The sequence below is a fragment of the Harpegnathos saltator genome, unplaced genomic scaffold (genome assembly GCF_003227715.2).
Source record: "Harpegnathos saltator strain DR-91 unplaced genomic scaffold, Hsal_v8.6 scaffold279, whole genome shotgun sequence".
In the NCBI taxonomy this organism is placed as follows: Eukaryota; Metazoa; Arthropoda; class Insecta; order Hymenoptera; family Formicidae; genus Harpegnathos; species Harpegnathos saltator.
The window spans coordinates 167,222-180,517 of record NW_020230071.1 but is presented as its reverse complement, the minus strand read 5'-3'; positions in this window follow the sequence as shown (position 1 = coordinate 180,517).

The following is a 13,296-nucleotide window of genomic DNA, read 5'->3' as shown; positions in this document are numbered from 1 at the left end:
GGGACTTAGAGAGATGCTTCTACACAATGAGGTAAGTATAAAATAATAAATTAAAAGAAACTAATATTGATATTTCCCTGTTGTAGGATGTTCGCGAAGAACACTGTCCCTTTAATCCTACCACCGGTGGTCGCATCGCAGGTACGTATTATATCAGGTACGTGTATCGCGAAGAGTAGGTTCTTTCCAGGACTCGAGGTCGCATTCTTCCTCGCTCGAGGTCCTCGAGGTCCAAACTTAAATCATATATTAAAACGCCTAGTCGGATCATAAACTAAAACATAACAATAATAAATTTGATCTGTCAGATTCGCACAGTCATTTCTGGCTGATCTCGATATCACTACGTCTCGCGATCACCTGATATCTCTCTCGAGCGGTCAGTCCCGAGGATCTACTCGGGTCCAGTCAGCCAATGTAGAAGGACTCGCCTGCCGTCTTCGTCGTCATCATTTCCTCCAAGTCGAGGTTCAGGATCTTCTCCCTTGCACGTCTGCTTCGTGACCTCGGAGTCCTCGGGGTCAGGATACTCATGGTCGCATCCCTCGGGGTCAGGATATTCCGGGTCACGTCTCTCGGAGTCAGGATGATACCGATCACGGCTCTCGAGATCCTGCAGATCCCGATCTCGTGCCTCGAGATCCTGGTTTCGCATCTCGAGATCCGGCTGATCCCGATCACGTACCTCGAGATCCTGATGATCTCGATCACGTGCTTCGGGGTCAGGCCGATCCTGGACGGGCCTCTCGAGGTCTGGTTGGTCACTTACGGTCCTCTCCTGGTCCGGACGGTCTCGTACAGTCCTCTCCTGGTTCGGATGGTCCTGGATGCTCCTTGTATGGTCCAGATGGTCCTGGCTTGGCCCTGGGCGTTTGGTTGGTGTTGTTAGTGTTTTCTCACCAGCCATTCCCCCGGTCATCGTCCACAGATGGTGATGGGACTGCTCAATGATTCAGATATTCAGGCTCTGACTCCGGTTCTCAACAATCACTGGTCTCCTTATCAGCTTGGCATTTCTCGATTCGGTCTCGTCTCTGGTTGCTGCTTTACGTTCGGCCTTTCGTCCTCTCTGCACTGCAAGTATTGGCCGCTGCACACTCCCGCCTGACGGTGAATTCACGGGCGTTGCGCGCATGGATTTGGCGTCACTCGAATTGGTCGCGTCGTTCCTGGCGTGGGCAAGTTGTCGCTTAGCAGCTTTCATTGTCTCTTTTACCCTTCGACGGTATCGTTGATTTGTCAAACGTTTCTGCTCTCTTCTCCGTTCCTCCTTATCAGCTTTCGATGTTTTGCGTGGCTTCGGCGTTTTCTCTCGGTAGTAGCTCCTAGTTCTTTGTTTACTGAATAACTCGTTGTTGTCGTCCTCTTTCCTCTTTGCGAGTATGCTTTGATCTCGCGATCCTTCTCCGAGACGCTTTAGTCTTACCACCGGCTGCTTACGGAGTTGCATGGACGGTTCTTCTGTTCTGGGTGAGTTGTTCTTTTTCTCACTGCTGTCTCTAACGTCTGTGCGAAACTCTTTATCCTGCTTAGATCTCGATAGCCGAGATGACGTTGGTTGATTCTGAGCTGTTTCTTTTGAACTTTCCGAGTCTCCCAAAATCCCATATCTTCGCTTCAGGCGATATCTTTTTCCGTTGATGCACTTCTGGATATATTTGGAGCTATTCGTTTGGGCTGGATACGGCTGTTGGATCTCTGTATCTTTGTCGGCGATTCTCTGCATGGAGATCTAATGGTCTGGATCTTTTCGTTATCCTCCGACGATGATGAGGCCTTTAGTTGTTGGATAGCCTCCTGGTCTTTTGCTATTGATTGTCTGATAAGGGAGATCTTCTTTAGTAGCCTTCGTTGTTTAGATTTCTCCAGCTCTTTTCTCCTTTGTGACACTTCCTCCTGTTCTCTGCGCAGCTCATCATATTGTCGTTGGATACCCATGTAGCTCATGGTCATCTTTAATTAGTAAGAGAAACATTCGTTTTTCAGAGTTTTCTCGCTGTTTTCCTCGAGATCTATCGAACTATTTTTGCGATATCCTTGGGATAATCGCGAGTACTCGTCAAGGGTGGGCCACAAGTTTGGGTGGGTGTCAATTTCGTCTTACTCCTGCCATTCCGGATTTTTGGTTGTTTTCGGGCTCGCTTTGGTCGTCTCACTACCTCCCACGTGTCGTCTGTATCAGGTGGCAACTCGATTTGGTTCTCGACATTGCTCGTTCTGCGGGGCTGGATCCAGCATTCGCACGAATCCTCGGAGTCGGATGACAGTCTCCTCGCTACTGCGGATAGTCGGACTCTCCTCCTTGGTCGCTCTCGCTGCGGTGTACTCGGTGGGCCCGAGTATCCCGAATAGTAAGGCGTGTCGAGTTCAGTACTCTCCATGGTCTCGCTGTTACCGGTAGTTGTCGATCGCTCCTGACTCGGCTGCTCACGGTCTGCTTCCACAGAGCTCCAGGCCGAAGTGCGATGAGGCCGCAACTGGCGCGTGGTAAACGGTCCGATCAGCTCCGATGTCATACGCTCTATCGAGTTTACGTTCGGGTGGATCTCGTCTCGCACGCGAAAAGGTCCTTCGTATAGGAGGAACAATTTATGAATTTAGAATGGCGTTGGTCGCTACGTCGGTGCGATTTTATCCAGACGAGGTTCCCTCGTTGATACTGAATAGCGGTACCACGTTTCTCGCTTTGACGCCTTCGCTTTCGTGCCATAATTCGGTGACGCTCGCTCGCAGCTTCTAACAAACTGTCACGGTCTATGGGAGGCGCTCCTCGAGATCGCAGTATCTCTGGAGGTCCTATAACGAGATCTACTTGGCGGTTTTCTAATACTGCGGGAGGCACTCTGGTGCTCGAGTGCTCGGTCGCGTTGATGACCTGTTCGACCTGCGGGACGATTTCGTCCCACCATGGTGGTCATCGCATGCATACGCTCGTAAAGAACGGCCCAACTCCCGCATCACACTCTCAACCGGATTACTCTGCGGGTTGCAGGGTGACGTTTTGCGCGTTTTAAATCTTAAGCATCTGGCGAATTCCTTCCAGCGCCCTGCAAGGAACTGGCCACCGCAATCTGTCAATATCATTCTTGGTACCCTGTTTACGTCTCGGAAGTAATACTCTTCTAAGACTTGCTCGATGGTTCTGAGCTTCTGGTTTCTGATTGGGTACATCTTCGTAAATTTTGAGAACTGGTCCATGACCACGAGTACATAGGCGCATCCATCGTAGGATCGCGGCAATGGACCGTATAGGTCGACGGAAACGACTTCGCCGATGTCGTTTGGTAGTTCATAATATTCTGGACCTCGGGTAGGCCTTGCGTAGACCTTGGTCGCGATGCATAACTGGCACGAGGATACTACGTCTCGAATCAGTCTCTCTATATTGGCGATTTCAAAGTGTTACGTCCTGTACGCAAATTAGCAAAAATTCTTTCCCCTCGCGGATTTATATTCTCCTAATATAACTATAATAGGAATATATACATATATAAATATAAATTAGGAAACAGACCCATCTGGCGAACAGCCGTCGCGCCAAATGAAAGGCGATTCGGGAAAATTCCATAACAGGAAACAGTGCCCTGTTGTAAAAATCTATACCTGGGTAGTGTTCGCCAAGTGTGTCCGTCGTCCCAGCTATAAAAACTTGAAACTCCGCGCTAATAAACCTTCAGTGAAACAAAGCAACTCAGAGTATTCCTGCTCTAAAACTTGAAACTCACATCTTCCCAATCCAAAACCATATGTGCCCAATCAGTCAACCAACAAAGCCTACTTCACTGATAGTCGTAAAATCTGATCCCAGCCTTTGATTTACGGCATTTTGATTTTTCCAGCCGTCCACTTGTATACATTTCTCTATCTCAAGAACCCACCACCTCTACGCTTGTCGCGCCTAACTCATTCAGCCAATCATATATCCACCTAAAACTATGAGACACTCACGCTCCACCCTTTAGCCCTTCCATATTCATATCTCCAAAAACTAACTGTCTCCTCCCACGATGTCTTTTAACTTTGCTAATGGCTGAGACTTTTTCCCACTAAGACCAATCCACCCCTTCCTCAAAGGCCATCTCTCTACCCACCCTGATAGCTTCTGCCTCCGATTATCACTATAAAAACCGCGGTAATCCGCCTCCGCGGGCACTGCTACTTCTACTTCTACCGTTACTACTACTCTGAGAGACAGAAGAACACGGAAACGAGGAAGCTCAAACTCGCACTCTCACGCAGATATTCAAAACTCAGTTCATTCAAATATTTAGTATTCAAATATTCAAGCATTCGGATTTTGGGAAAAGTGCGGGCTTCCTCTTTATATAAGTGAACGACTATTTGGTGCCTCAATCAGAATACGAATATTAGAAACGAGAGCACCTACGCAGATCTACGCCATTCTCACTTCTGCTTGTGTCAACTCATCCCGAATCAGCAGTAAGTTCTGTGTTTTTATATATATACTCTTATTTATTGGTTCCACCTGTTTATTGAATACATTTTAGTGGGTCATTATTGTCGTTCTGTGGTATCCATCCAACAAGTCCTTCATTTCTTTGAGACGGTGTACGAGATTAGGGATCTATATGAGTTTGAACACCAACTGCAATATCTCCGTTCCATCATAAATATTACATTTGAAACAGATTTTCACCCAGACCCGACACTCCTACCCCCTTTTCTACTCCGACGTCTACCTATTAGTACTCCGCCTTCTTCTCCTACACACGCGTCCCCGCCTTCAACCCCTTCGATATCTTATTCACCAGTTTCCTTCTCCGAACTATCCACTCCCTTAAATTCACCCGACCACTCACGCTCCCCCTCACCCGACTAATTCTTTACTCATATTCCTACCTTTTTTTTATTCCTCCTTCTTTCACTTCTCATACATATACACATACACATACACAGTCATTCCTCAACTGTATTAAACCGCGCCGTAATTCATTTTGTTATTATAGTCATTTTAATAAATCTGTTTATATTTCATTCTTTTTCCAATTAATTTCAAAATCACATATACCCTTCCAACAGTCAACTCATGGTCCTATCCCCGGTAAAGGGATTCGCGTCCCTGACCGAAAAACGGACCGCTCGTCGTACGTCGGTGCCCGAGTAAAGGGACCCGTCGGGTCCCTGACCCGTTCACTGATACGCGTGTACGAACGAGGTTCGCCTTACTCGCGAACGAAAGGGTTGCGTTCCTCCTTTAGGACGTAACAAAAGTATTGCCTCGTGAACTCGAGTACCTTATCGGTCCCGAAATGAGTCAATTACCGATGTATCTTGAGTACGAGTTCCCAGGCTATCAAGTCCGGTACAACAACTCGGTCGCTTCCGTCGTCCATCGCCTTTCTTACGAATCCGTTGCGCATTCGATATCGTTCTGGATTCTCTGCTGTTCGCTGTATAATCGCGGGATCATTGATTTGCGCTTCACGGATCAAGTTTACCCAGTCGCGAGTGTTCTCGCCTTCGTGAATATCTGCCATAAGGCATATGCGGGGCACGTACATCTTACGTCCCTCGTGATCCCACTCGCGACTGGGGTCGCTCTCTTCGCTCGCAGAGGAAAAGTCGGAATCGATTGCTCCTCGATATCTCTTCCATCGGGTAGTACGCTCAGTGGGAATTTGGTGATTTCTCTTGAGGACGGGTTTGCACGACAACGCGTCCGCCGTGGCGTTAGATGGTCCTGGTATATGATTGATGTCCAGATCGAATTCCTGAAGGAAGGCTAACCATCTACCCATGCGCTGGCTCGCCACGGCGCACGCGCTGATAAATTTCAACGCTCGATGGTCCGTCTTGACACTCGGGTCTATCGCGAATACCGCTGCTCCTGTGTCCAGGAGGGTCTTGACATTTAAACGATCGAATTCCTGTTCACCCATTCCGCGATTATTACTACGTCGATTATGGGCACGTTTCTTACGTCTTCCTCGAGATTACGTTCGCGACGCTCAAACTCGTGCAGTTCCGTCAAGATCTCCTCTATTCTAAGGGATGATACTCCCTGTCGCGGTTCGCGCGACCTCGAGGACCCGCGAGGACGAGAGGTCTCACGCGAGCGTGATGTCTCCCGCTGTCTCGCGGGTTCTCGCTGTCGCGATACGTCGCATTGTCTCGATCTTTCGCGGTTATTCCTAGTACCGGATGGATCTCGAGGAGCCGATGATCGCTCCTCGACCCGTTCGGTCTTGCGCGGTCTTGGAGTCCTTCTTTTGCCTCACGGGGGACTCCCGCCTGTCTCCATATTCGCGCGATGGTTCCTTCTTGGGAAACGATTTAGTCAGCGGGTCGCAGTAATTGCGAGATTCCGCGCGCTTCGCTGAATAATATCCCCTTCGCGAGTCGCGGCTCTCAGATCGCGGTTCGCGTTGATACTTTCGATCCGGCGACTGTCGCGGATACTCTAATTCGTCGCGTCTACCGTACATGGTCTTACTATATGGTTTGGATCTCGACGATCGTTGCGCGGCTTCTAGTTCACGCGACATTTCCTCTTTAATCGCCATGTGAATACGGTTATGCTCATAGTCTTGGATAATATTAAGTTGGTGGCACAGCTCCGGAATGGTGTCGACTCGGAGTCTCAAGAGATCATTGTATATTTCGACGGTGAAATGTTGGCTGAGATCTTGTGCCAGTTCAAATTCCGGTATTTTGAGAGAGATATACTTTACATCGCGGGCAAATTTCTCTACATACTCTGCCATTGTACGACCCGTATTGGCGTTGTACATGCCGTTTCGAACTTTATCTCGAAGTTTATTCTGTTCAACTTTTCCCCAATACTTGTATCTAAATTTAATTACTATTTCGCCGAATTCTCTAAACTCTTGGAGATCGAACCACTCCCTAGCTTGCCCTGTCATACAATGTTTGAAGAAGTAAAGACGATCGCGGTCTCTAAGTTCCTCATAGTCCGCGATGTCCATAAAGTCGTCAAAAAACCGTATCGGATGCTGAGAATCTCCGCGACCCGAAAATCTAAGTTTCCCAAAGGGGTTTCCCCTTGGTGGATCGCGAGTCGTGTAGCGCGGTTTCGCATCTACTTCTCCGCAACGCGGTATTTTTAATCTATGTCTTTCCGATATATACTCGCGATCATGCTCTGGATCATGAAGATCCTCGTCTCGATTGTCGCGGCGATTATGCTCTCGATTGTTCTCGAACCGTTTTCCGAAATGATCACGGTTCGCGGAGACCGCGGATATCTGTGATCTCGCATCCTCCTTAGTCTCTATCGATACGTTGCTAGCGTACCGCTTTTGCACGCGATAATTATTCCATTGTTCGGCTGTCATCTTAGGTACGTCACTGTCGGGTTTGTTCGTACTTGTCTTCATAAGAAGTTCTAACTGGATAGCCATGCCCTTTACTATCGTTTTCATTTCGTCGAATTGCTCGTTCATTTGTCTAATCCGCGGATCTATCGGTGGTCTACTTTTCGGTATCGCGGATCTGCTGGTGCTGTTGAGTATCGACGATTTTTCGAAGCTCCAGCCGGTCAAATTAGGTTCGAGGACAGAGGTTCCAAACGTTGCTCTCTCAATATCTGCGCTGCCGATGGTGGTCCCGACACTCGGCGCGCCTGCCCGAGACTAGGCTGATCTCCGATGTGGTCCTACTCAGGCCTTGGCTTTCTTCGGGTACGAACGTCGGCGGTTTGATGATCGGTTGCGAGGGTCCGTATACTCGTTCTAATCGCGTTGCGGGTCCGGTTTTCAATTCTATGAACATTACATCCCCTTTAGAGTTACCCTTGCCCTCTGCGATCGACATTTTTACTCTCTTTCTGCGCGGATTCTCTACGCGTCTTACCAAAGTCTCACGGATCTATCGTATTTCTCGCTAACCGAAAGTAATCGCATTCTACTCTATTGATTTGTTAAAAACGACCTCGAGATCCTAGGCGGATATGACGTAAGTGTAGTTGTGTCGCGGGGAGTTTACCTACTTTGCGCTTTTTTATGATCACGAGATAATCCTTACGTACTAGAAATATATTACAACATCCGACGCAAAATAAAACATAAGACATAAGAGCTATATTATAAGAAGAACACAAACAAAACACGCAATAATTACACCGGGTAAGATGTTCGCTTATATACTAAAGCTTAACTATTCCTTATAACTACGGTTAAATATTATAAATGTTTATTATACACTGTTAATTAACGAATGGAGGTATGTCGCGAGGGGACAACGCTCGCAATCTTATGTCTTAGAGTATCACGAATGACCTCGGTGTCCCTTGACCTCGAGCTATCTGGTTTATTTATTGTCTACTTGTACAGATAATTAGATCTTGCGCTTAATATAACACGTATTTTATTTGTTTCCTTTGCTTTTAATCGAATTTAATCGGGAAAGTAAATTAGGAACACAGGATATGGGTTATCTAATATCTGAGAAGACTGAAAGTTATATTAACCATAGCTCAGTAAATTGTTAATTAATCCTGGCAATGTTGTGTGTCCAAGTATGTTTCAATGTTAGCTAATAAAGTGTCTAAATAGAATCCAGTTAAGTCTTTCCTATTAAAAGTTCACTCTGTGACCTTATTATGCAATTCTGAGTCGAAAAGTGGTCACTTTTGGTACAAATAATTAATTTTAAACAAACTATTTGTTGTAATTACACGTTTGAGGTGTCTACGAGTCCAGTTTTTTATTCTCTAACTAAAAATTCAAGTTGCGTCAAAATCTGACTTTAAACAAAAAAGTTATCTCAAAATATTGATGTTATTTCTTAGTCGCATGTCGCAGCGACTTCAAAATTAGTTTATTTAATATCTCAGCTTTGAGTGACCCGATTTTAATCACTGAGGTGTCATTAGCTTCAGTTTTTGCTCTGCCTTTTGAATATTAGCGCTTCAAATGCGCACAGTGCTCGAAAATGCTGTTTCGTGACAAGCGCTAACACTTTACTGCAAGCTATGTTATTAAAACTGTCAATGGTCTATCTCGGTCAATTGTTGCTTAATCCTAATAATTTTTCGCATGCAAATAGCTTGTTACACTACCTAATGAAACGTCTAAGCGAAATTTGACTGAGTCTTACGGTTGGAAAATTTGCTCAGATACCTGGTTATACAATTTTGCTTCGGAAAAGGGCCTTTTTGCCACAAAATAATTAATATCTCTGGTTCTATTTGCAATAATTACATCGTTGAGGTGTCAATAAGTCAGGATTCTTATTTCCTTTTAGAAAATTTAAGTTGCAATAACGTCGGATGTCTGGTTCAAATTTTATCTCAAAATAGTGATGTAAAATGACTTTTTCTGACACTGAATCTTTGTTTAGCGGTAACTCTAGTAATTGTTAATTAATCCCTTTGACTTTACGCGTTCTGGTTTCTTTTCAGCTACTCTACTATAGCATCTAAGCCAAATTTTGCTCAGAGATTCGTGGGAAAAGTTCGCTTTTAGACCTTACGGTGCCAAATTTAATCGGAAATGAGTCAATTTAGAATGAAAATAATTAATATTTCGCGTTCTAGTCGCCCTAATTGGACGTTTAAGATGTCAATAGACTCGGTTTTTCGTCTCGTTTCTAAAAATTCTAGCGGCTTTGCTGTCGGTCTTCTAGATCAAATTCTATCATTGAAAAGTGACTCTAATTTTTAGTTGCAAGTAGCAGCGACACTAAATCTGTTTTATTGAATATCTGGCGAACCCGTTATCCGATTTTGACGTTTCTGGGCTCTATAGATTCGTTTTTGCGTTACCTAGAAGGTTTTCCGCGGTATCGATTCTCTTCACGTATAAAGGTGCTTCCTTTATGTCACTTACTAAAACTGTTAAATTCTATATTTCCGGAACGCGTTACTCAATATTCACGGTTCTGGTATCGTTAACTTTAGATTTTCAATCTCTAATCGAATTTTAACACAGGAATTACGTCCAATGTCTCGAAATGCTAGTTCTAAGCACTGACTACAAATTGAGGTTATTCTAACCTTTCGCGCGTACTGCCGGCACTAATCTTCGTTCTGTCGCGGCTATTGTGTAGTAATTATGAGATTCTCGACTCACCGTTGATGTCTTCTTTGCGCTGGGTCATTCACGTGCGCAGTCCTTGTCCCTCGTTGCCGAATCACTTTCGGATGTTCTTCCAGTCTACCAGATCCGTACCGGGATGGATTCCTTCGTCCTTACTGCTGCGGCGGGCACTTTTCGGTAAAAGTTCGCTTCACGTACTCGCACCAGATACTCTCGACGGTTTCCGCGACGTGGGCGATGTAACAATAAACGTGGATGCGCGCACGCGACTCTCCGCACGTCCGCTTGCTATGGCGGCTCAGCGCGTCCTTTCCAAGATGGCGGAACTACTTTTCTTTCCGCGCATGTAGTAATACGCGGTCGTTCTCAATATCGGCGACGCTACTTTCGGGGCGGAATTTCACGGTTCTTTAGGCGGCGGTTCACTTCGGTTCACTTCGGAACGTTATTTTACGACATTCACTTTATAGCTCTTTCACTCACGGTTGCCACACAGAAGTTGGACGTGTGCCGGCTTTATGCTTCCCTTCTCATCTCGGTCGCCACTCGGAAGACAGGCGAGTCAGCAAGCTGTTCGCCTCTCCTTTAGACAGTGTAACCGGACTGCGAGTCCTTCCTCGAGTCCAGAGGGTGAAGAATGCAGGTTCACAGGTTCGAAAAGGATGGTCGCCATCCGTCCACTTGGTTATGCCACGGCGTAGATGTCCGGAGACGAACGGAGATCTCGGAACGAAATATCTAACACCGTACTTCACAATCAGTTTTTATTGTTCAGCCTTTTACACTAAAGGGACACAATCCGCCGTTATATACTCGCCTATTTGCGTCGCGTCTACACGGGTTTTACGAGCACTCGCCGGCACGCGTCCTACCGCTGTCGAGCGAGACTCCCTTCGGATCGACGCTTTCGCGCCTCCCAGACATCCTTCCATACACTTGCGCTTACGCGCCTCCACTCTCTCCCTCTCCCTTTCTCTCTCTCTCTCTTCCTTCTTCGAGGTTACAGACGCCATTCATACTCTTTATCCCTTCAACACGGACGCTTCGGCTATCTCTGCGCGCGCAGGCGCAGACGGCGCTTATAACATAATATAAACTCTTTGTATAATGATTTCTAAACAAAATATAAAATCTTTATAAAATATCTTAATACTAACGCTATAAAAGGATATATATATACCCAGCAAACACTTTTTTTGTTCACCCAGAAGAAACCCATCATGGTTACCCTCGACCCTTAGGGGGTCGAGGGTTATGTCGGACTCTTACCGACTAAAACTCCTGCGGGATGTCTACCGATCGGATCGTTGTGAGGGGAGTTAGGGGAACTGCTCCCGCATTCCCTCCCCAACACCCCGGCCCCAGGGCTCCGGGAGCCCCACGCCCTAAGTACCGCGCTCCCAAGCCCCCCACCACAGGGAGGAGGTCAGACGCGGTGCCCCGATCGGTCAGACCGATCAGGTTGGCCTTTGGTTCCCAATTCCGGGAGAGAGAGGACATCCACTCTCCCTCCCCGCCCCCTCCAGTGTACACACCGGTCGAGGGGGGCGGAGGAGTGGGGCTCGTCCCCAAACGGGCCTTCACTCCTCCTACGTTCGTGCCCGTGGCGCACGGGGGGGATCGGCGAACCTCCGACCCTACCCGCGGAGTCGAGCTCGAGGCGGCCGAGGGAGGGACGTCTCCTCGGTCGGCGCCACCTCGGGCACACTTCCCAACCCTGGGGAGCGCCGCCCCGTCCGCCGCTCCCTTCGGTGGACCCCCGGGAGACGCTCCCATTCTGCGACCTCCTTCTGGGACATTACTTCCCTTGCGAAGGAGGCCACAGCTCCCCACGCCTCCTCGCTCCCGCACATGGTCCTGACCAAGTGCGGGAGCGAGATTTCCCCCTTCCGGCAACCCACTGCCCGGGCGAGGACACGTCGCTGCGGAGCCCACGCCTGACACTCGGCCAGCGTGTGCTCACCGTGTCCTCCAGCACCAGAAAGTGGTGGCATCGAGTGGTGGTCTCTCTTCCTATCCGGTGCAGGTACGAGCCAAAACAGCCATGTCCTGTGAGTATCTGCACCAGATGGAACGTCAATCCACGTTCAGCCCTGTCCGCCATCTCGGCTAGACAGAGGCGGACAGCCTCGGCCGTACGATGCCCGAACTCCCTGGGGTCGGACAGCGCGTCTGCCCACTTCCTCAGGGTCCGGGCTCTGACCTGGGACTTTAGAGGCCTCAAATCCCTGGCTCTTAGCTCCCCCTCCTCGCGGAGCCCGCGCACCCTCCAATATAGGGTGTGCCGTTCCTCGGCAATGAGCTCCACTGGAGGGGAGCTAGCCAGGGCTCCCGCTGCCCTGTGTGACATGGTGCGGTACCCCAGAATGGCCCGGAGGACCACAGGTCGCAGCGCCTGGTGCATGAGGCGTCTGCTTTTGTCGGTGGCGGCCAATTGGGGCGCCCATATCGGCGTCCCATATAGAGCCATCGAGAGCACCACACCGACGTACAGGTGGCGGGCTCTCCATCCTGGACCCCCCTGGGTTTGCATTAGGCTGACTACCTTCAGCCCCCGGGGGGCTAGGTTCCTAAAATGGGCCCGAAAGTCCCATCGGCTGTCCAGCGTCAGGCCCAGATATTTAATAGTTGGCCCGACCCGGACGTGGACTCCACCCACTAGGACCCGGGTCTCTGGCGGCGCCCTTCGACTTCCGTCATGAAAGAATATAGCTTCGGTCTTTCGGGGCGCCACCTTGAGGCCCAGGCCCCGGATGGCATCCATCACCGATACCAATGCCACCTCCACTTGGAGGTGGGCTTCCCCCGAGGTCTTCCCCTCGGCAAGCACCAACGTGTTGTCTGCATAACAGACAACATTGGCACCGAGGGGAAGCGGAGTGCGCAGCACCCGGTCGAACGCGACGTTCCAGAGTAGGGGCCCGAGGACGGACCCCTGTGGAACACCGCGCTCCATAGTGCGCCGGCCTTGAACCCCGCCCTCTTTGCTGAAGGCGAGGTCTCTGCCCTCGAAGTAGGCCGCCAGGGACCGCCGGAGATAAGCGGGCACACCCTGGTACTTCAAGGCGTCAGCTATCTCCGGCCAGGGCAGGGTGTGGAACGCATTGCTGATGTCTAAGGACACCGCGATCAGCACCCACCTCCCTTCTCCACGAACACTCGGGCCACGTCCCGGACGCACTGGATGGCATCCAGTGTCGAGCGTCCGGGCCTGGACCCAAATTGGCGGTCATGGAGACCCGACCCCTTCGAGGACACGTGCTGGACGAGACGGTCA